The 26370-nt window shown below is 35.2% G+C and overlaps 1 pseudogene; it reads left to right on the top strand.

Annotated features, from left to right (window-relative positions):
- LOC116893432 lies at positions 1-25955 on the top strand (annotated as a pseudogene).
- The last annotated feature ends 415 nt before the right edge of the window (positions 25956-26370 follow it).

Raw genomic sequence — 26370 nt, 5'->3', positions numbered from 1 at the left:
ATGTTCATTTTGATGGTAGTATTTTTCCTTCTCCACCATCCACTTCTCATGGCAAATTTCATTGATCCCTGGTGCTTTTGGAGAACAAATTTGAATGAAGTCAAGGAAAAAGACTTGGATATAAGTTGTGCCTTCATCCTTGGAGCAGTTCAGTTGCCTATGGAGAAAGATTATTTCAATGAGACTTTGAATGTCCTGTAAGTGCATTTGTATTTTCCATGTAAATGACACCTTTCATATTTCTTGAGTGTTCTGAGGATGAAGATTAGGTAAAACCTTGAGTCTTCTGTCATGTTTCTAAGTCTGAAAACCACTAACGAAGCTTAATTATTTTATAGATTCAATCCTATTTTCTCCTTTAAATTAATCCAGTGAAGGTTTTGTTTTTCTTCTAGGCGATCTCTGACTTAAAGCCTGGAAGCTGAGGAAGAAATGTATATCTACATGGATCATTCACATAAAGCCCTCCTAATAACAGTTTATGTTCCACACTAGACAGTATGATTTATTTCATTTGATCCTGTAACATTTCATTGATTTTATCCCAAGCACTTGCAAATAAATGGTCATAAACTATGCTTACAATTCTTCCATCAATGTCTTTCTCCTAGAGCATATGCTGGTTCCAGTAATATTCATGGTGCCTACACTTATCAAAAACTTTACATATATGCAGACTTACTCTCTCAAATTCATTGCATGTGGTCACTTCTTGCCTTCTAATGCTTCATCTAGTTTGTAAAGAGAAGAAACACATACTTCATATGAATGCCTGGATGTATATGTTTGTATGTAATGAGCAAGGAATACTTAGGTCATTAGAGGGCAAGACATCTGATTGTTTTAAAAAATTAAATACCTGAAAGGCCTGTCACTGTGTGCTTCAAATTGTTCATATATAATCACTGGCTTTTGTCTTTTATACAGTTTAGTTTGGCATTCTCTCTTTAGAGTAAAATATATTTGAAATAAATGGAATTAAATAATATGTTTACACTCTTGGAATAGTGAGGCTATCAATAACAGTGGTGACTGCCTATGTCTTTTATCACTGGCATAGGTTACAGTTATGGTGTGGGACAGCTGTAGCATTTGAGAACTGAGATACAGGAATTTTCCATAAGATTTTTGCCATTGTTTTAGAAACATGTCTACTCTTTGCATGTCTAAGTTTGTTAATATCTGACCCCTTTATGATATTTATATGTTAGGAGACTTTTTGCAGTAATTTTAGAAAATATAGGGGCACATGTTTCCAATATCTTGTCACTACTCATTTTAGTGAGTTTCTGATAGTTGTTTTAAAACAGAGCCCTTTAGACTGCTAGGCTACCCATACAGCTTCAGTAACTGATATTTCCTAAAGTTTCACTGGAGAAAATAGTTGAGTACTGAACAAGGTTTATTCTTAAATTACTTTTGTATATTAGTAAAAATTTTAATGGAAAATTAAAAACTTTACATACAAGCAAATTTATTCTCTCAAATTCATTGCTTGTGGTGTGTGGTAATAGACAATATCATAAAATCACCAATTTTATAGAGTATAGAATGAAAACACCACAGAGATACAGTTTTGGTGAAAACCTAATTGTATTTACCTCAAATTAATCATTAAATATATAGGCATATGTTTATTGTTTACTGATCAGATTATATTAAATGACAAGGTTGATACTGGAGATATTATTCTTTACACAAACATAAACACAATATGGTATTATTCCATTCCCACTGTCTTATAGCCCACTTTTCTTACAGAAATCATCATATCATATCAAAATTTCTTCTATATTATAAACATATAATACTGGCACATACAAATATCACTGCAAGTTATTTATTTCCCCAGTTCTTAGTGGGATGCTAGCATTGTTTTACTATAACTGGAAAGGTTGTCAAAGACGTTTACTAGAAATTAAGGTATAATGATGAGAAGTACTCAGAGTGTATATATTCCATTCCTTTGTAAATAGAAAGTAGGTGAATGATACTTGGGTGGTAGGGCAAGCCCTTAATATCTGCACTAAGTACCTGGCACAAGTATATACCTACACATTTGAAGTGAGTATAGTTTGCAGCAAAGTATCTTATAAAATACTCAGAAAAGATTAATGAAGCTAAGAAGTGCATGCTGACAGGGGACTGATAATAGCTGTCTCCTTAGAGGCATAGCCAGAGCATGTCAAATATAGAGGGGAATGCTAGCAGCAAACTATTAAACTGAGAATAGGATACCTGTTAGAGGACTAGAGAAAGGATTGAAAGTGCTGAAGGGGCTTGCAACCCCATAAGAGCAACAATGCCAACCAACCAAAGCTCCCAGGAACTAAACCACCATCCAAAGGCTATACAAAGACTGACCCATGGCTCCAGCTGCATATTTAGAAGAGGATGGCCTTGTTAGGCACCAATGGAAGGAGAAGCCTTTGGTCCTGCCAAGGCTGGTCCCCCCAGTGTAGGGGAATGAAGGAAGAAGTAAGAGTAGTAGATGGGGAGGGGACACCCTTATGAAAGAAGGGGAGGGAGATGGGGTAAGGGCTTTATTTCTGGGAAACTGGAAAAGGGAATAATATTTGAAATGTAAATAAAAAATAACCAATAAAAGAAAAAATAAATTAAATTTGTTAGAGTGGGATAAAGTTTGATGTGAGAAATAGAATAAGAATTTATGTTCAAAGATATAAAAACAACTGGAAAAATAATAAAATATAACACTCAGATATATTGCACTCTTAGGTCCTAAGTAATCAATGCTCAAATATATATATATGCATAGTCATGTATGATTTACCAAATACATGTTTGATATTTAAATTTATATATTTAGTTAAGACTTTTTTTCACCAAAAGATTGAAAGAAACAATAAACAAGATGAGGGTAGATATGAGGGGGAGATGTTAAGAATATTGGTCACTAATTATAAGTGATTGTAAGTACAGAAAACAAATGTTTCTGCAGAAAGGCATTTATGCACTGATAAATAAATCATGTTTTAAGCTCCTGACCAATTCAGCTAATTTAACAAGAAAATATCATGAACTCAATATCTCTCATGACACAGATATTTTTATATTGCTTATTAATTTGGAAATAAAGGCATGATCAGAATTACTGCTTTGTCTGTATCTTTTGTTTTCTCTTTACTTTCTGGTTAAACACTCAAAAGCAGAGATGGAAATCCTCTCTGTAAAAGAGGTAAAGAACATATCTTATTTATGGGAGACACACTGACATGAACTTCTAAAGTGTTTGCTATTTTCTAGGTTATCATGTCAACCCAATCTCAGAACAGAAGCCAATTGTTTGCATCTTTAAAGATAAGATGCAGAAGATTTGTGTACAGAATAGTGCTTTTATTGAGTATAGTTTAAACATCTGTCCATAATAAAAACTGTGCTCTTTTACAGAGAAAAAACTAAAACCAACAAATATGCCTTGGTATTAGCCTTTTCAATGGAGGAAATCAACAGGAACCCTGATCTTTTACCAAACATGTCTTTGGTTATAAAACATACTTTGAGCTATTGTGATGGAAAAACTGCACTCCACATATTTAAAGAAAAATTTTATAGGCCTTTACCTAATTATGTCTGTAATGAAGAGACTATGTGTTCATTTATGCTTACAGGGCTGAATTGGATATCATCTCTAACACTTTGTAGAGACTTGGACATCTTCTCCTTTCCACGTGTGAGTTATCATAGGCAAGGAATTTCTTACATCATTTCTCTTTGGCAGACTTTGATAGACATTAAGAAAATTAATGGATGAGATTGTACTTGTGCTTATATCAATCTACGTAGTTCCACAGTACTTACTAATCAGAGACATGATAGCCCTTCTGCTAGGTGTGACATCCAGACATTGACAGTTTCCTGAAAGGAAAAATACAGGAGGCCATGAAGAATTGAGTCTGGCATGGTGGCAGAGAGACTTACAGCATTGACTGGCAGTCAGAGTGTTTACTTATACAAATCTCATTAAGCAGAGATTAATTCATGTTGTTCCTAAACCTAGAAAATATTTCTGTTCCTAGATATGTGTTATCTTCATCTTGGTTTAGGTGTAGACTATCATTGTTAAAATTTCAAATACCACATTTATCACTTACCATCATAGTAGTGTTATATAAGTTTAGTTATCAGTGATAAACTATAATTGAACAGAATTTATTTCACAAACATTTTCTCTTTAACCCAAATTTAATTATCTGGAATACCTTTGCAAAGGCATGGTGATAAACCATTTTTAGTCTGGCAGCTCATGACATTTCAGTATCACTAAACAGGATGAAAACCTCCAATCCATTCTGTGGAGTTAACCATTTTACTAGCAGCGAGTGTTTGACGAACCACTAAGGGTCATAGTATCTACTGTCATTAGATCCTCTGTCAAAAATTTCATCAACATACTGCTATAGTTAGTATAAATCATTTTCTTTAATAATCTAATGATTCAGTCATATCTTTGTGGAATTTATTGCTATGTTTTATCTTGTTTTTCATTTGTTTCCTCCTCATAAGATATAAGAGTGGAACTTCATAAGTGAATTTTCTAAGAAAGAGGGGTTATGGGGTTCTGATACCTCATTCTTTCATATGTTTCCACATGATTATTTTTCCATCATTATAAGAAACTTTGTATGTTAGAGATAATTCGATTAAATCTAACTTTGTTTCAGGCTAATCGCCTCAAAAAATACAACTTATGAGTCTGAAAAATTTTGCAGCAAAATTGCTTGGGTAATTATTAGGATGAGGTTTTTTTTTCACTTCATTTATTTTTATATTTTTTAGGATGAGGTTTTTAATATGATATGCTGCTTACACTTTTATGCAGCCAAATATTGTTTACATTTTTAAATTTACTTTGTTCTGATTATCTGTTTCCTTAGGAGGACAGAGGCAGATATCCACAAAGTATTTTGGAGCCTTACCCTGAAGGAGATCTATAGCATCTTTATGTTAGTCACAACCTCTAGTGTACAAGGAATGCCTACATGTAGGGCAAGACAAGAAAAGATGTTCCTGAAAGCTAAATCAGTTATGCATCAGACTTTCCTGTTAAATAGTAGAGGAAATATTTCTGGATTAAGGCGTAAATGACTTTTAAAAAACAATTAGCCAAATACCCCCAAGTTGTAAATACATTAAAATCTCTCCAAACATTGAATACACAGATACCAAGACAAAAGCTGAATGACAGAATGGAAGTTATTGTAACATGTAAATGTGTTTTATTATATCTTTGTCAAACAGTTATGTTTGCTGTTCCCTTTAGAAGTAGATGTACCAGGCTTCCACATTTGCTCATTTGAATCAGTGATGAGAGGAAAAGTCATAGGTAAACAACTGTTTGTAGGTAAATATGATTACAAGTTTTTTAAGTGCACTCCACCTCATGCTGCTCTCTGTATTGCAGTTCCTTCAGATTTCCTATGGACCTTTCCATTCCATCTTCAGTGATAATGAACAATTTCCCTATCTCTATCAGATGACCCCAAAGGACACATCACTAGCATTGGCAATCATCTCCTTCTTACTTTACTTCAACTGGAACTGGGTTGGGCTTGTCATCTCTGATAATGACGAAGGCCATCAATTTCTCTCAGACTTGAAAAAAGAGACCCAAAACAAGGAAATTTGCTTTGCCTTTGTTAACATGATGTCAATCCATGAGCGTTCATTCTGTGAAAAAACTGAAATGTACTACAATCAAATAGTGATGTCATCCACAAATATTATTATCATTTATGGGAAGACATACAGTATCATTGAATTGAGCTTCAGAATGTGGGTATCTCCAGTTATACAGAGGATTTGGGTCACAAAATCAGAGTTGGATTTCCCGACAAGTATGAGAGACTTAACTCATGGCACATTCTATGGTACTCTGACATTTCTACACCACCACGGTGAAATTCCTGCATTTACAAATTTTGTCGAGACATGGGACCATCTCAGAAGCAGAGATTTAAATCTATTAATACCAGAGTGGAAGTACTTTAGCTATGAAGCCTCAGGATCTAACTGTAAAATATTGAGAAACTATTCATCCAATGCCTCATTGGAGTGGATAACAGAACAGAAGTTTCACATGGCCTTTAATGATTATAGTCATAGCATATATAATGCTGTGTATGCCATGGCCCATGCCCTCCATGACAATAATCTGCAAGAGATTGATAATAAGGAAATAAGAAATGGGAAAGGAGCAAGTACTCACTGCTTGAAGGTAGAGTTTCTTTATCTTTTTCTATTTTTATTGGATATTTTCTATTTTTATATTTCAAATGTTATCCCCTTTCTTCTACTTCCAACCCTCTTCCCCCTACTTGTATGAAAATGCTCCAACTCACCCCCACCCACTCACAAAATCCTGTCATTGCTCTACATTTTCCATCTCGTGCAGAATTACAAGTTTTGTTCAGTATAGGCTTCTACAGTAGGATGTAATAATTTTTTTAATTTCTTCAGTTTGTCGTATGTTTCCCTTTTAATTTCTGATTCTGTTAATTTGGACACAGTCTCTGTGCTCACTGGTTAGTGCGGCTAAGTGTTTAGGTATATCTTCTTGATTTTTCTCAAAGTTATAGCTCCTGGTTTTGTTAATTCCATGTATAGTTCTTTTTGCTTCTATTTGGTTGATTTCAGCTCTGAGTTTGATTTTTTTTTCCTTCTGTTTACTCCTCTTGAGTGTATTTACTTTTTTTGTTCTTGAGCTTTCAGGTGTGCTGTAAATCCCTGTCAACCTGATAGTGTATGCATGCTCCAGTTTTTTGTTTGTTTGTTTTGTTTTTGTTTTTTGTTGTTGTTTTTGTTCTTTTTTGTTTTGTTTTGTTTTTTGTTGTTGGAGGGGTGTGGAGGCTCTCAAGCTATGAGTTCTCCTCTTAGCACTATGTTCTTTTTGTCCAAAATGTTTTGTCATGCTGTATTTCCTTTTCATTACATTTTCAAAAGCTTTCAATTTCTTTATTTCTTCCGTGACCAAGTTATGATTGAGTAGAGTGTTGTTCAACTTCCATCTGTATATGGGCTTCCTGTTGTTTTTGAAGTCCAGCGTTAATCCATGGTGATCTCATAGGATGTGTGGGAATATTTTTATTTTCTTGTAACTGTTGAGGCCTGTTTTATGAATGAGTATATGGTCAGTTTTGGAGATGTTCCATGAGATCCTGAGAAGAAGGTATATTCTTTTTGTTTTAGGATGACATGTTTTACAGGTATCTTTTTTTTTCCCAATTTGGTTCATATCTTCTGTTATTTATAATGTGCCTCTGATTAGTTTCTGAAGTTTCCATGTACTGTTCATTGATGAGAGTGAGGTGTTAAATCTCCGACTATTATTGTGTGTAATACAAGGAATGATTTAGCCTTAATAAATTTATTTGTGATCATGGGTTCCATTGCATTTGGAGAAGAAATGTTCAGAATTGAGAGTTTATGTTGGTAAATTTTTCCTTTGATGCATATGAAATGGTATTCCTTTATTTTTTAATAACTTTTGGTTGAAAGTTGATTGTGTTCAATATTAGAATGGCTACTCCAGGTTGTTTCCGGTGAACACTTGCTTGGAATTTTTTTCCAGACTTTCATTCTTAGGTACTTGCTGTCTTTGTCACTGAGGAGTGTTTCCTCTATGCAGTAAAATGCTGAGTCCTGTTTATATGTCCACTCTATTAGTCTATATCTTTTTACTGGGGAATTGAGTACATTGATGATAAGAGATATTAGGAAGCAAGAATTGTTGTTTTCTGTTATTTATGTTATTAGAGGTAGAATTATGTTTTAGTGGCTATTTTTTTTGGATTTATCAAAAGAAGATTACATTCTTGCTTTTCCTACCATGTAGCTTCCTGACTTGTGTTGGAATTTTCCATCTATTTTCTTTGTAAGGCTGAATTTGTAGGAAGATATTGTGTAAATTTGGTTTTGTTGTAGAATATAATGATTTTGCCATATAATGATTTTGTATATGTTTATGTAAGTGAGATTGTTTGCTGGGTATAGTATATTCGATGACGTTTCTCTTTTCTTAGGGTCTGTATGGATTCTGCCCAGTGTTTTCTATCATTTATCTTTCTTTGGGAAGCATGATATAATTCTGATAGGTCTGCCTTTATATGTTACTTGACCTTTTGTCCTTACTGCTTTTAATAATCTGTCTCTGTCTTGTGGATTTGGTGTTTTAATTATTATGTGACAGGAGAAATTTTTTTCTGGTCCAATCAATTTGGAGTTCTGTAGGCTTCTTTTATGTTCCTTAGACATCTCTTTCTTTTAGGTTAGGGAAGTTTTCTTCTAGAATTTTGTATGAAGATATTTACTGGTCCTTTAATTTGGGAATATTTGCTGAATTTTCTGGGTTAGGGCCTTTTTATATTTTGCATTGTTTTGACTTTGTGTCAATGTTTTCTATAGTATCTTCTGCCCCTGGGATTCTTGTTTCTTGTTCTTGTATTCCATTAGTGAATCATGCATCTATGGCTCCAGATCACTTTCCTAGGTTTTCTACCTCAAGTGTTGTCTCCCTTTGTGATTTCTTTATTTTTTCTATTTCCATTTTTAAATCCTGGATGGTTTTGTTCAATGACATCACTTTATTGGTGTGTTTCCCAGTAACTCTTAAGGGAATTTTTATGTTTCCTCTAATAGCGCTTATATTTGTTTTAATGTGTTCTTCTGTATTTCTTACAAGGAGTTATTTACATCCTTCTTAAAATCTTCTATCATCACCATGAAATGTGTTTTTAAATATTAATCTTGCTCTTCTTGTGTACTGGGGTATCTAAAACTTGCAGGCCAGAAGGATCTTTCCAAGGTTCCTCCATGGTTCCTGTGCCATATGTGCTTCTCGTGGGTCCCTCTTTGTATAGTTAGTGTAGCATAACTGGGCACTTACCTGTGGACTTAGGAATGAGAGCACTCCTGAGAGACAAGCTCTCTCTGGGCAGGTTTTAGGTCTGGAGGCTATAGAAGAGCCTTAGCTCTGGTGCAGTTGGAACTATAGAGTTTCTTCTAATGGATGATGATTGTTGTCTTTTAACTGCATTGCCATTTAGAATCTCTCAGTTGCACACACTTAATGAAATAGTAAATATTTTCCAAAATAAATTGGTTTCTAAATTTTTTTAAAGAAAAAGAAATCTAGTGACTGTTATAAATATGAATGGAAAATTAAGGCACAGTTTATCAATTAAAATTTGTAGTTTCATAGGGAGCACCTGAATATCCATCAGCATACCCCTTCTAATCTGAGTTGGTAGTCAGTTCCATCTACAAAAATATGTTTATAGGTGTTACTGTATCTTTTACACTGAATATATGTATATTTTTATACTTTCTGTGTATCTGTGTTTATACTTGTTTTGCTTTGAATGTATATGTTTATGTATCCATGTGACTGTGGATGTGAGCAAAAGTTTTTGTATGTATGAATTTCTTTCTATAAGTGTGTTTGTATATGTGTGTATGTTTCTTAGTGTGATTGTGAGAGTATGTGTCTTTGTATAACACTGTATATATTTTGTGAGTGTTTGTATGTGCTTATGTGCATTTGTATCTGCTTTACACTGTAAGTGTCTGCCTATTTCTTTGTGCTGGTCTTGGTCTTTACCTGAATTTTGGTCATTATGTGTGAGTATAAATTTCTCTGAGTGTCAATATCATTCAGGACCTGTGTTTAATTTTCTACCTCTCCCTGTCTGTTGTTGTCAGTCTGTGTATGTTTGTGTTTTTGTTTGTGTGTGCCTGTGTGTGTGTATGTGTGGGAGTTGCCAGTGTATGTATTTATGTATTTTGTGTAATTTCATATCTGTGCATATATATATACTTATATATATATATATCACTTTCGTGCCTAAATATTTAAATCTGTGTGTCAACATATATGTATATTTGTGTGTAAATAAATGTATAGCTCTATTATATGTGTTACACAGAAAAGATTTGAGCCTCTCTATATATTAATGTGTTTGTGTGTATATGTATGTGTGTGATTTTCATATCTGTTTGGTTCTGCATTTTTGTCAGTTTGTTTTTGGTAGTCTTGTCTGAGAGAACTGGAATTCTTAGAATATTATGGCAATTTCATTTTTAGAATATTTTTTCTTGTATTCGATCTTTTAAATTTACATTTAAATGTTATGACCATTCCCAGTTTCCCCTCCTGAAATCCGCTATCCAATCCATACTCTGTCAGGTTCTATGAAGGTGCTTTCTCACCCAACCAACCACTACCTCCCACCTCCCTGACCTGACATTTCAGTACACTGGGCATCAAGACTTGACAGGAACAAAGGTCTCTCCTTTAATTGATGCCAGACAAAGCTATCCTCTGTTACATTTGCAGCTGAAGCCTTTGGTACATCCATATGTACTCTTGGGATGGTGATTTCATCCCTGGGACCCTGGGAGCTCTGGGGTTTCTTGTCTCTTGATATTGTTGTTCTTTTTATGGGGTTGCAAATTCCTTCAATTCCTTCAGTCCTTCCTCTAACTCCTCCATTGTCAACCCTGTTCTCAGTTCAATGGTTGGCTGCAAGCATTCGTCTCTGTATATGTCAGGCTCTTCTTGCAGAGCCTCTCAAGAGACAGTATCAAGCTCCTGTCAGCGAGTAATTACTGACCTCCACAATATTTTCTGGGATGGTGCCTGTGCATGGGATGGATCCCCCAGGAGTAGCAGTCTCTGGATGGCCTTTCCTTTGTACTATGCTTCACAATTTGTCACACTATTTCCTCCTGTGAGCATTTTTGTTCCCCCATCTAAGAAGGGCTAATGTAGCCACACTTTGTTCTACCATTTTCTTGAGCTTCAGGTGGTCTGTGAATTGTATTTTCGTTATTCTGTCCTTTTGGACTAAGAAGGATTTATAGGTGAGTGCATACCTTGCATATTCTTTTGTGATTTTGTTACCTCACACAGGATGATATTTTCCAGATCCATCCATTGACTTATGTATTTCATGAAGACAATGTTTCTAATAGCTGAGTAGTATTCAATTTGAAAATGTACCACATTTTCTGTATCCACTCCTCTGTTGAAGGACATTTGGATTTTTTTCAGGTTCTGGTTATTATGACTAAGGTTGCTTTAAACATAGTGGAGCATGCTTCCTTGTTATATGTTGAAGCAACCATCAGGTATATGTCCAGGAGCGATGTAACTTGGGCCTCAGGTAGTACTGAGCCCAATTTTCCGAGGAACCACCAGAGTGATTTCCAGATTTCCAGTGGTTGAACCAGCTGTCAATCCCACCACCAATGGAGGAGTGTTCCTCCTCTGCACATCCTTGCCAGCATGTACTGTCACCTGAATTTTTGATCTTAGCAATTCTGACCAGTGTGAGGTGGAATATCAGAATTGTTTTATTTGCATTTACCTGATGACTAAGAATGCTAAACACTTCTTTAGGTGCTTCTTGGCTATTTGATATTTTTCAGTAGAGAATTCTTTGTTTAGCTCAGTAGCACATTTTGAAAGGGGTTTTTGATTCACTGGAACCTAACTTCCTGAAGTCTTTGTATATACATTGGATATTAACCCTCTATTGGATGTAGAATTGCTAAAGATCTTTTCCCAGTGGGTCGGTTGCTGTTTTGTTCTATTGACAGTGTACTTTGACCTATGGAAACTTTGCAATTTTATGAGGTACCGTTTGTTTACTCTTGACCTTAAAGCATAAATCATTAATGTTCTCTTAAGGAAATTTTCCCCAGTGCCCATGTGTTTGAGGCTTTTCACCACTTTCTTTTCTATTAAATTCAGTGTATCTGGTTTTATGTGGAAGATCTTGATCCACTTGGCCCACTCTCTCCCTATCTGTTCAATATAGTACTTGAACTACTAGCCAGAGCAATTAGGCAACAAAAAGAGGTCAAAGGGATACAAATTAAAAGGAAGAAGTCAAAATTTCACTATTTGAAAATGATATGATAGTATACTTAAGTGACCACAAAATTCCACTAGAAAACTCCTACAGCTCATAACCAACTTCAACAAATTGGTTGGATATAAAATTAACACAAACAAATCAGTAGACGTCCTCTACTCAAAGAGTAAACAAGCAGAGAAAGAAATTAGGGAAAAGGCACCCTTCACAATAGTCACAATTAATATGAAATACCTCAGTGTAACTCTAACCAAGCAAGTGAATGATCTATATGACAAGAAGTACAAATCTCTAAAGCAAGAAATTAAAGAATATCTCAGATGATGGAGTGATACCCCATGCTCATGGATTGGCAGGATTAATATAGTAAAAATGGACACCTTGCTTAAAGCAATATACAGATTCAATGCAATACCCATGAAAATAAAAGTCAATTTTTTCAGAGTTAGAAAGAGAAAATTGCAAATTCATTAGGAATAACAAATAGTCCCAGTATAGCAAAAATTATTCTCAAAAATTAAAGAACTTCTGTGGGAATCACCATCCCTAAAGTCCAGCTGTATTACAGAGAAATAGTAATAAAATATACATGGTATTAGTACTGAGTCAGGCACGTAGATCAATGGAATAGAATTGACTACCCAGAAATGAACCCACACACCTATGGTCACTTGATCTTTGACAAAACCATCCATTAGAAAAAAAAAAAAGCATTTTCACCAATGTCCTGGCTCAACTGGAGGTCAGCATGTAGAAGAATGGAAATTGAGAGATAGCTGATCACCCAGAAGTATAGGCAATCTTGAGACTGCAGGGCAGGAGAGACCACCACTTCTGCCCACCTTTGTTGACATCCCTGGTACAAGAGTAAACTTCCTGTGCATCTGGGCACAGCAAGCTAGGGGCAATCAAGTTGCAGGAGCCCTATGGTCCAGATTCTGCACAGATCTGAACAAACCCTGTCAAACAACTCCCTACACCTAAATCCTGTGGGAGGGAGAGCTAGACCTTCAGAGGGGCAGACATGCCTGGGAACCCAAAGGAGGCTATTCTCTGTCCTCATTTCTGACTCTAGAGGAAAATGCCTAGCGCCATGTGGGTCCCCTGTGCACAGGGACCCAGGAGAAGTAGGGGGGCCCTTCTGGTTACAGCCCTCACAGAGAGCTGAAACCTATCACTGAGGAGAGACTTCAGACCTGAGACCAGAGGTAAGACCAACTTTTCTGCTCAAAGTGATCTGCCTGTTGGACTCAGGACACAAAAAGGCAAATTCCTCTGAGATCAGACACTTCCAGTTTCTAGCTGGTGCACAAACCTCACTGATCTCAGCACACAGCTGCCTGATCCCAAACACTGTGGGAGAGAGAGATGATTGCCTAGAAGTGTGGGCAATCCTGAGACTGCAGGGTAGAAGAGACTTTCACTTCTGCTCACCTTTGCCCACATCCCTGTCCCAAGAGGAAACTGTTTAGTGTATCTGGGCACAGGAAGATGGGGGACTCAAGCTGCAGGAGCCCTGTGGTCCAGACTGTGCCTGCATCTGAACAGACCAAGTCAAACAGCTCCCCACATCCAAATCCCATGGGGGAGGAGAGCTAGATCTTCAGAGGCTCAGACATGCCTGAGAAACCAGAGGAGACTACTCTCTGCCCACATTTATGACTCTAAAGGAAAACTCCTAGCAACATCAAGGCTCCCTCTGCATAGAGGCCCAGGAGAAGGAGGGGCAGACCATTCTGGTTCCCACCCACAGGAACAGCTGAAAGCCAGTGGACAGGAATGAATACACGCCTGAGAGCAGAACACTCTGTTCCCATAACTGGCTGAAAGTAAACAGGAAAACAGGCCTACAGTACTCCTGACACACAGGCCTATATGACAGTCAAGTCACTGTCAGAAACAGCAAAGCAAGGTAACACCAGAGACAACCTGATGTCAAGAGGAAAATGTAGGAAACCAAGCAACAGAAACCAAGACAACATGGCATCATCAGACCCCAATTTTCCCACCAAAGCAAACACTGAATATCCAAACACACCAGAAAAGCAAGATCCAGATTTAACATCACATTTGATCATGATGATGGAGGACTTTAAGAAGGTCATAAATAACTCCCTTAAGGAAATACAGGACAGCACAAGTAAACAAGTAGAAGCCGTAAAAGAGAAATCACAAAAATTCCTTAAAGAACTACTGGAGAAAAAAATAAAAAAGCAGAAGAAAGAAAGGAACAAAACCACCCAGGAGTTAAAAATCGAAATTGAAACAATAAAGAAAGCACAAAGGGAGACAATCTTGGAGATAGGAAATCTAGGGAAGAGATCAGATGCGAGCATAGCCAACAGAATACAAAAGATAGAAGAGAGAATCTCAGGATCAGAAGATTCCATAGAAATCACCGAGACAACGGTCAAAGATAATGTAAAATGGAAAAAGCTATGAGCCCAAAACATACAGGGAATCCAGGACACAATGAGAAGATCAAACCTAAGGATAAAAGGTATAGAAGAGAGTGAAGACTCCCAACTCAAAAGACCAGTAAAAATTGTCAACAAAATCATAGAAGAAAACTTCCATAACCTAAAGAAAGAGGTGCTGATAAACATACAGGAAGCCTACATAACTCCACACAGATTGGACCAGAAAAGAAAGTCCTCCTGTCTCATAATAGTCAAAACACCAAATGCACAAAACAAAGAAAGAATATTAAAAGCAGTCAGGGGAAAACGTCAAGTAAGGTACAAAGGCAGACCTATCAGAATTACACTAGACGTCTCACCAGAGACTATGAAAGCCAGAAGATCCTGGACAAATGTCATTCAGACCCTAAGAGAACATAAATGCCAGCAAAGGTTACTGTATCCGGCAAAATTTGCATTTAACATAGATGGAGAAACCAAGATATTCCACGACCAAAGCAAATTTACACAGTATCTTTCTACATATCCAGCCTTACAAAGGATAATAAATGGTAAAGTCCAATTCAAGGAGGCAAGCTACACCCTAGAAAAAGCAAGAAACTAATCGTTTTGCAAAAAAAACAAAGAGAAGACAAACACACAAACTTGATCTCACCTCCAAGTACAAAGATAACAGGAAGCAACAATCACTATTCCTTAATATCTCTCAACATTAATGGACTCAATTCCCCAAGAAAAAGACACAGATTAACAAACTGGATATGTAATGAATACCCAGCATTTTGCTGCCTACAGGAAAAACACCTAAGAGGAAAAAACAGTCGTTACCTGGGAGTTAAACGCTGAAAAACACCTTTCAAGCAAATGGTCTGAAGAAGCAAGCTGCAGTAGCCATTCTAATATTGAATAAAATCAATTTTCGACCAAAAGTCATTATAAAAGATAAGGAAGGACACTTCATATTCATCAAAGGAAAAATACACCAAGATGAACTCTCAACCCAAAATATCTATGCTCCAAATTAAAGGGCAGCAACAGGCATAAAAGAAACATTACTAAAGCTCAAGGCACACATTGCACCTCACAAAATAATAGTAGGAGATTTCAACACCCCACTCTCATCAATGGACAGATCATGGAAACAGAAATTAACAGAGATATAGGCAGACTAAGAGAAGTTATGAACCAAGTGGACATAACAGATATTTATGAACATTCTATCCTAAAACAAAATAATACACTTTCTTCTTACCACCACATGGTACTTTCCCCAAAAATGACCACATAATCAGGCATTAAACAGGCCTCAACAGATACAGAAAGACAGAAATAATCCCATGTGTCATATCAGACAAGCATGGGCTAAAGCTGGTCTTCAATAACAATAAGGAAAGAACGCCCACGTATACATGGAAGTTAAACAATGTCCTACTCAGTGATAAACTGATCAAGGAAGAAATAAAGAAAGAAATTAAAGACTTCTTAGAATGTAATGAAAGTGAAAATACAATATACCCAAATTTATGGGACACAATGAAAGCTGTGCTAAGAGGAAAACTCATAGCTCTTAGTACTGCAGAAAGAAACAGGAGAGAACATATATCGGCAGCTTGACAGAACACCTAAAAGGTCTAGAACAAAAACAAGCAAATACACCCAAGAGGAGTAGAAGTCAGGAAATAATCAAACTCAGAGCTGAAATCAACCAAGTAGAAACAAAAAGGACTATACAAAGAACCAACAAAACCAAAAGGTGTTTCTTTAAGAAAATCAACAAGATAGATTAATCCTTAGCCAGACTAACCAGAGGACACGGAGACTGTGTCCAAATTAACAAAAGAAGAAATGAAAAAAGAAACATAACAACAGAATCAGAAGAAATCTAAAAAACATCCGATCCTATTACAAAAGCCTGTATTCAACAAATGTTGAAAATCTGGAGGAAATGGACAAGTTCATAGACAGATACCAGGTACCAATGTTAAATCAGGAACATAAAAACCATTTAAACAACCCCATAACTCCTAAAGAAATAGAAGTAGTCATTGAAAGTCTCCCAACCAAAAAGAACCCAGGGCCAGATGGGTTCAGTGCAGATTTCTATCAGATCTTCATAGAAGACCTCATACCAATACTGTCTAAACTATTCCACCAAATTGCAACATATTGAGTGCTACCGAATTCCTTCTTTGAAGCCACAATTACTCTTATACCTAAACCACACAAAGACCCAAGAAAGAACAAAAACTTCAGACCAATTTTCCTTATTAATATTGACCCAATAATACTCAGCAAAATTCTTGCCAACTGAATCCAAGAACACATAAACAATCATCCATCAAGATCAAGTAGGCTTCATGCCAGGTATGCAAGGATCATTTAGTATACAGAAAACCATCAATGTCATCCACTATATAAATATATTGAAATATAAACCCCACATGTTCATTTCATTCGGTACTGAGAAAGCATTTGACATAATTCAACACCCCTTCTTGATAAAAGCCCTGGAAAGAACAGGAAGTCAAGGCCCTTACTAAACATTGTAAAAACCATATAGCTAATGTTAGCAAACCAGTAGCTAACAATAAACTAAATGTAGAGAAACTTGAAGCAATCCCACTAAAATCAGGGACTAGACAAGACTGCCCACTCTCTCCCTACTTATTCAATATAGTTCTCGAAGTCCTAGCCAGAGCAATCCGAAAACAAAAGGAGATCAAAGGATACAGATTGGAAAGGAAGAAGTCAAAGAATCACTGTTTGCAGATTAATAATAGTACATTTAAGTGACCCCAAAAGTTCTAACAGAGAACTACTAAACCTGATAAACACCTTCAGCAAAGTGGCTGGGTATAAAATTAACTGAAATAAATCAGTAGCCTTCTTCTATACAAAAGAGAAACAAGCTGAGAAAGAAATTAGGGAAATGACACCCTTCATAATAGTCCCAAATAATATAAAATACCTCAGTGTGACATTAACCAAGCAAGTGAACGATCTGTATGATAAGAATTTCAAGTCTCTGAAGAAAGAAATTGAAGAAAATCTCAGAAGTTGGAAAGAGCTCCCATGCTCACGGATTGGCAGAATTAATATAGTAAAAATGGCCATTCTACCAAAAGCAATCCAAGATTCAATACAATCCCCATCAAAATTCCAACCCAATTCTTCATAGAGTTAGACAGAACAATTTGCAAATTCATCTGGAATAACAGAAATCCCAGGATAGCTAAAACTATCCTCAACAATAAAAGGACTTCTGGTATCCCTGACCTCAAGCAGTATTACAGCTCAATAGTGATTAAAAACTACATGGTATTTGTACAGAGACAGGCAGATAGACCAGTGGAACAGAACTGAAGACCCAGAAATGAACCCACACATCTATGGTCCACTTGATTTTTGACAACGGATCCAAAACCATCAAATGGAAAAAGATAGCATCTTCAGCAAATGGTGCTGGTTCAACTGGAGGTCAGCATGTAGCAGAATACAGATCAATCCATTCTTATCACACTATACAAAGCTTAAGTCCAACTCAATCAAGGGCCTCCATATCAAACCAGATGCACTGAAACTAATAGAAGAAAAAATGGTGAACAATCTTGAACACATAGGCAGTGGATAAAATCTCCTGAACAAAACACCAATAGCTTTTGCTTTAAGATGAAGAATGGCCAAATGGGATCTCAGAAAACTACAAAACTTATGTAAGGCTAAGGACACAGTTGTTAGGACAAAATGGCAGCCAACATATTGGGAATAGATCTTTACTAATCATACAACTGATAGAGGGTTTATATTCAAAATATACAAAGAACTCACAAAGTTAGACTGCAAGGAGACAAATAACCCTATTAAAAATGGGATTCATAGCTAAACCAAGAAATTACAGCTGAGGAACATTGAATGGCTGAGAAACACCTAAAGAAATGTTCAACATCTTTAGTCATAAGGGAAATGCAAGTCAAATGCATAAGGGAAATTCATCCTCACACCAGTGAGAATGGCTAAGATCAAAAACTCTGGTGACAGCAGATGTTGGCAAGGATTTGGAGAAAGAGGAACATTGTGGGTGGGATTGCAGACTGGTACAACCATTCTGGAAATCAGTCTGGAGGTTCCTCAGAATATTGGACATTGCACTACCTGAGGACACAGCTATACCACTTTTGGGCATATACCCGAAACATGCCCCAACATATAACAAAGACACATGCTCCATTATGTTCATCGCAGCCTTATTTATAATATCCAGAAACTGGAAAGAACCCAGATTCCTTTCCAGAGAGGAATGGATACAGAAAATATGGTACATATACACAATGGGATACTAGTCAGCTGTCAAAAACAATGACTTTATGAAATTCATAGCAAACGGTTGGAACTGGAAAATATCATCCTGAGTGAGGTAACCCAATCACAGAAAAACATACATGGTATGCACTCATTGATCAATGGATATTAACCCAAATGCTCAAATTACTCTATATGCAGAGAACACATGAAACTGAAGAAGGAAGTCCAAAATCCGGATGCTTCACTCCTTCTTTAAAAGGGGAACAAGAATACACTTATCAGGGCACAGGGAGGCAAAGTTTATAACAGAGACTGAAGGAACGCCCATTTAGAGCCTGCCCAACCTGTGGCCCATACATATACAGCCACCAAACTATATAAGATGGATGAAGCAAAGAAGTGCAGGCTGACAAGAACAGGATATAGATCTCTCCTGAGAGACACAGCCAGAATATGATAAATACATAGGTGAATATCAGTAGCAAACCACTGAACTGAGAACAGGACCCCAGTTGAAGGAATCAGAGAAAGGACTGAAAGAGCTGAAGGGGCCTGAGACCCCATATGAACAACGATGACAACCAACCAGAGCTTCCAGAGAGGAACCCACTACCTTAAGACTATACATGGACTAACCCTGGTCTCCAAATCCATAGGTTGCAATGAATAGCCTAGTAAGGCACCAGTTGATAGGGAAGCCCTTGGTCCTACCAAGGATGGAACCCTAATGAACGGGATTCTTGGTGGGAGAGTAGTAATGGGGTAGGATGTGGAGGGAAACACCCATATAGAATGGAAGGTAGAGGGTTTAGGGGGATGTTGTCCTGGAAACCGAGAAAGGGAATCACATTTTTAATGTAAATAAGAAATTCCCAATTTAATAAAGATGGAAAAAAGAAAAAAATGTTAAAATTAAAAAAAATGAATTTCTGTTGAGAAATTCACAGCTATTCTAATGGGTTTGCCATCACATAAAATTGATGATTTTCTCTTCAATATTATTTGTATTTCTGTATTCTGAGTATTTTAGGTATAATATGATATAAAGACATATTTAGTGAAAAAAATAGAAGAATGAAAATTCATCTATTCTTATTGTCATGTAAAAATCTCAAGTCTAAATGGATGAAGGCCCTCCACGAAAAACCTGATTATTTCATTTTTACAATTTTATTTTGTGATTTTTCTCTTTCATTCTTTAAATGATTTTGCCTTAAATATGAAATTATAATACAGTTTATGGCTTGAAGCAATGGTATGTACATTGTTCTGCTATGCTTTCCTTTTAGGTAAACTCATTTCTCAGAAAAACCCACTTTACTAATTCTCATGGAGACAGAGTGATTATGAAACACACAGAGAGAGTACAGGAAGACTATGACATTGTTCACATTCAGAATTTCTCACAACACCTTCGGATTAAGATGAAGATAGGAAAGTTCAGCCCATATTTTGCACATGGTAGACTCTTTCACTTATATGAAGACATGATTCACTTGGTCACAGGAAGTAGAAAGGTAGGTGTGTAGTAACTTTTTGATTTATACTTCACAGCAGTAATACTGCAATATATTGAAATGTAATATTTTGTCACATCAGGACCCAAATTCTAGGCTCCTGTTTTATGTTTCTTTTTTTCATTTTTAACATATTTTTACTAATTCTCTGAAGATTTCATGCATGCATAAGTTATAGCTTTGTCATATCAGAAACGTTATCTGAAATATAATGACTATTAAATTGTTCTTTAACACTGGTATTCTTTCTTTAAAGTGAACAATATTCTTTTCATATCATTGTTGGTATTACACAGTAATCTCCTCCCTTAACTTACACCTCTGGAACCCATGTTGATACAAGTGAGACTAATGTTATAGTTATGAAACACTAAGATACATAATCTAACACTTGTCATTATACTAAAAAATGTTTTCCCATATAATAGAAGGACATATAGCAGGTTCATTAATAAATACATTTTCAAAAATTCATATTCACAGAATCATCAATTTTTAATTAACTTTAAGAATCTCCTTCACACTTTCAAGTTAGATGATAGGTATTTCAAAGAAATATGTAGACAGAATTATTATAACAGACAAATAAATAGCTATTAAAACCCATCAAATACAGCAATAAGAGCAAAGGAAAAATTTTTTCCATTATAGTTGAATACTTTTGGTAACATTCTCTAAAGGAAATCAATGACAAGAACTCTTTTTTATATTTTAAGATAGTCCTTGTTCACTTCAGAAGATGTGAAGACTCATTCACATAAAACAGGAGAACTTTTCCTTATAAAATTGTAGGAAAACATTAAAATGTGTAATAAGAGGGAAAAGAGAAATTAGATAACCATATTTTGATTGATATGTGTGGAATAGTTCTTGACTAAAATACCTACCAAAGAAAAATAACACAACAGAAAGATCATACCGTGAGAACAGAGAGAATCAAATCCACAGATGCAAGCATGGTTTCACATAAGCAAATTCTTTGAGTGTAATACAGGACACAATATAGAATTACACTTTTTTCCATAAACGTTCAGAAATGGCTGTTAACCCAGCCCAAAATTCATTCAGAGTAAAAGAGATCAAACAAGTGATAGAAAGCAAGGAACATAATATCATATTGATATGACATTTTCTTTCACAAACCTCTTGACAATACATGGAGAGAAAATTGTTATCCATTGAAATCAGAAATAATGACAAGTAGTTTTATTGGTTCATGTCTTTATTCAAGCACTTTAGAGACAGTAGTCTGAAAATAATTGTTTCTTGCCAGAAATAATTATATTGTGAGTTTAAATCTGCCATGTGTGATATAGAAATACTACCTTAAAATAAAATAGTGTGAAGTGTAAAAGTATGCACTTTTTAGTACTCTAACTCAAAATAGTCTTTAATATATTACCGTGTTAACATAAATTTAAAGAAAATTATGGGTAAAAAAGAAGAAATGTACTCTGATCTACATTGTATGAATTAATCTAGGGATACTTCATGGTGAGACAATATGAAAATCATAGGATAACCCTTCAAATCTTCAATTAACTTTAAACAATCTAATTTTCATACAGCCTTTTCGAGTATTTGTAGCCATTGTGGAGCATTTTAACCTTATGAAACACTCCATATTTTACATCACTACACATCACTTTATCATTTCCAACCATATTAAAACAGTGTCTGCATTTTCCATTGTTTTTTATATACAATTTCTCATGCTTTGAAATGGTAATTTATTCAAGATCATATTTGTTATCAGTGATTAAAAGACATACTGTTCCTCTTACAAGTGTCTTCAAATACTAATATGCTTCTCTGTTGCTTTCATTTAACTTGATCATTAAGGAACATGAAAAAGAAGGTGTGATTTGATGTATGGTTTATAGACAAAAGAATACAAGTGTGGATATCTGGAGACTGGAACTAAGGCATAGACTACAAAAGAGCACTATTTACTGGCTATGCTGCTAACAGTGAGATGGGAAAACTTATATCAATTACCAAATAAGAAAAGACTTGAAAGTTTTGAGAGCAGTCTAGTGTTGGTTGAGAAAATATTCCAGTTAAAATTCCCTCTGTCTGTTCACAGTACTTAGTACTAAATTGAAAATAATTAACTAAAAAATCATCAGGTTGCAATCTCTTGATTTAACACACAGCTCACCATCAGCTCTTTTTTTGGATTAACTGGACATTGATAAATTATCCACCATTTCTCTAATATATTTCCAATATGCTTGTCTGGTCATTAAAAATGGATAGAGTAAAATGTCAATCAGTTGGGGTACATAAAACAAGCTCATTGTATCATAATATACTATTATAAAACATAAAAAAAAGCTAAAACTCATTAGTAGTATGTGTCTAATTTTTTGCTCAGATGCCATCCTCTGTGTGCAGTGCAGATTGTAGTCCTGGATTCAGAAAAACCTGGAAGGAGGGAATGGCAGCCTGCTGTTTTGTTTGCAGCCCCTGCCCTGAAAATGAAATTTCTAATGAGACAAGTGAGTGTTTGCTGCTCTGATAAATCCTGCAACTATATATTACTCTTGGGCCCTCTGGGATTGTGAAGTCAACTAAAAGGCAACTTCAAGTATAAAATATATCATTTTTCTAATTTACTAGTTGTACAAAAAAATACTTAATAAATCATGCCAAAAATAAATGAAGAAACAAACAAACACATACACCTTGTGCCTTGAACCACATATTGACTCACTGAAAATTCATGCCAGATTACATTTTCTGAAAAAATATTTTAGGAAATAAAACTACAATATGAGGGAATTCTCCACAAGATTTTTCCCAAAAAAATAATTTATTATACAAGAACATGTGCATTAGATTTTAGTCACACTTTTTAAAAGAATTAAATTATTTAAATTTCATCAATATATTTATCCTATATATGATTATGCACACCATGTACATATAAGAGCCCATGAAGTACCTAATGTAAAAGAAAATCTATTGGACTAGATTTTGGGACTGCCAGGTACAAAAATCCATGTTCTCTGTAAGATTAATATAGAACACAAAAGTATTTGAAAATTTATGAGAAACTGCTCTGTATGTAAAATTCTGAAGATCATGTTCAAAGCCAAATGTGATAAGAATCAAGAAAGTATGGAATAATGGTAAACCCATGATTTGGAATATATGATAAGATTCATATTTAGAATATTACAAACCACCCATTATTAAAATTATTATTTAGGATTGGCAACATGCATAAAGTTTATAGTTAGTTTTTCATTTAATTTGCTTTTCAATTTATATAATGATTAAAGTTATTAAAAGACGTATAATGCCTGTGAGATGGTATGGCAGTTAATTCATTTACAATCTGACTTAATTCCCATGATGCATGGAGTATAACTAAGCAATGTTCTCAGAATATCTCTTTTGAAGTTATGCATACCAACATTACACTATGCTCAAAAATAATTTCTAAAAGTATATTGAAATTGTTTTAGTTTTAAAAACAAAAAATAAATAATATTTACATCAATGAATTCCAAGAAAGTCCATAAAACATTTTAATATATTAATTATTATGTGTCTGGGATTGGTAATGCATTTATAGGTACACATAAGAGGATATAATACTCCTGTAGTTACATTTACATGCACTCATGAGACATCTGTGCTGGGATTTGAACTCAGGTTCTCTGCTAGAGTAAAATATTCTATGTATAGCTAACCAACTTCTTAGGCTTTTTGGAAACTTATCAAATAATTGCTTTCCACAAAGGCATTATTCTAGATAAGAATTCTGAAAACCAAACAAGCACATCAACATTCTCTGAAATGACATGAAAATCAATTTCAAATACAACCACATTTAAAGTTGTAGCCAGGTTCTGAATTATAACTTAGAAAAGGAATCCTATTGCTTAAGAAAAATCATCTGGGTTACTACACTTACTCAAGGATTCCACTGTTATTTTACTGATTTTGTATCTCAATAGTGATTTTATCCTTGAGTACTTCACAGATACTAAGCCACATAGGAACGGAGATGAGGCAAGGATGAAAGTGGTCAGCATTGCAAATGAAGAAGGGATCAAAGCGAAGTATTTCCTAGTGCCAAGTATTAACAGAGGATTTTTGTTGTTGTTGTTTTTTGTTTTTTGTTTTTTTTCAGTGCTAATATAAGTGCATCTCAGGGACAATAACCAAAACATTTGTTTACTTATTGCCAGATGAATATACATCTAAGAGTTTATTTGTTTAATATTTCCTACTTTTCAAACATCGATATTATATCTCCTCTCATTTTCCACCTTTATATCACTTATGTGAGGAATTACCTAAATTCAATAATGCAATTTTTACATTTACACGAACATATACATATAAATATGTACACATGCACACAGCCTACCTGTTCAATTTAGTGTTTTTTCTATGTCAAAGACTTTGAGATAGTGAATTTTCAAGTATCTATTACAGGTACTTTTGCAGTAAAGTCAGAGTCATAGTATGTGATGAATTTATAAAGCAGTCAATTATCACAAGAAACAGTGAGTGTATGGTTTTGTATTTATAAAATATACCCAATAACATGGTGGATTATGACGGTATTTTCTCTCAGTTTAATATACAATTTGTCGTCAACATAGAACAAAAAAATGCTTTTGGAAATCTTTTATTTCTGATAACATTGAATATAATAAAATAAAAAAATGTTAAATAGACAAAGAAATAATTTCTTGTTATTATTTTTCCTTATTTCTCTATGAACAATATGAGCTGAAAGCAATGCTGTGCATCAATGTCCTTGAAATTACATTTTAGCATCAAAAAGCATTGCCATAATCCTTTCAACACTTACTTGAAATACCTTTATCAATAAAGTTTCTAAGGCAGCACTAACTCAACTTTTCTTTGGACATCAGATATGGATCAATGTGTGAACTGTCCAGAATACCAGTATGCCAACACAGAAAAGAACAAATGCATTCAGAAAGACGTGATTTTTCTAAGCTATGAAGACCCCTTGGGAATGGCTCTTGCCTTAATTGCCTTCTGTTTGTCTGCATTCACAGCTGTTGTACTTTGGGTCTTTGTGAAGCACCATGACACTCCTATTGTGAAGGCCAATAACAGAATCCTCAGCTACATATTAATCATGTCACAATGTTCTGTTTTCTGCTCCTTTTTCTTCATTGCCATCCTAAATAGAGGTACCTGTATCTTACAGCAAATCACATTTGTATTGTATTCACTGTATGTTTCCACAGTTCTGGCTAAAACAATCACTGTCATTCTTTGCTTTCAAGCTCAGGAGACCAGGAAGGGTTTAAGAAACTTCCTTGAGTATCCGTGCCTTAACTGGTTATCATTCCCATATATTCCTTATTGCAATGTATTCTGTGCAATTTGGCTAGCAGTTTCTCCTCCCTTGTTGATATTGATGAACATTCTGAGCATGGCCACATGTGATTGTGTGCAAATAAGGGGCTCCATTATGGCATTCTACTGTGTCCTAGGATACTTGGCTGCTGGCCCTTTGGTAGCTTCACTCACAGCTTTCTTGGCAAAGAATCTGCCAGACACATTCAACGAAGCCAAGTTCAACCTTCAGCATGCTGGTGTTCTGCAGTGTCTGGGTCACCTTTCTCCCTGTGTACCATAGCACCAGGGGTCCAGGGTTATGGTTGCTGTTGAGATCTTCTCCATCTTGGCATCCAGTGCAGGGGATGCTTGGATGCATCTTTGCACCCAAAAATCTACACATACTGCTTTTAATGAAAACAGAGAGAAATTGTATCCAAAAAGTTCAGGGAGAAACTATATTTCAAACAAATATTTCATAGGATTCAGTCAAACATTGTTGATATATATACCCAAAAATATTTGTTATAGTGCATGTATAGTTTTAGAAACCGTCTTACTGGTTCCTATTGACATCTAGAAAATTATATCACCAGTCTTGCATACATTGTCCTGAAACCTTGTAATTTATTCACTTTTAGTTTCCTTGGGGAAAAAAACTAAAATTTCAAATTATTATTAAAATTAATTCAACGTTATGCTTTCATGGATATTTCCACCTGGTTACATCAGATAAATTTGATAAGACAGCTGAATCTGTAAACTTATATAGAATATGCCTTACAGGACAGACAGGAATTACACTTAGAAATTATCTATCAAATAAACAATCAATCATACTAAGAAACAAACTAAAGGATCAACAAAGATAAAAAGCAGAATATATCGTAGGCAAAT

The sequence above is a fragment of the Rattus rattus genome, chromosome 2, assembly GCF_011064425.1.
Source record: "Rattus rattus isolate New Zealand chromosome 2, Rrattus_CSIRO_v1, whole genome shotgun sequence".
In the NCBI taxonomy this organism is placed as follows: Eukaryota; Metazoa; Chordata; class Mammalia; order Rodentia; family Muridae; genus Rattus; species Rattus rattus.
This window is presented reverse-complemented; position numbering and strand designations above follow the sequence as displayed.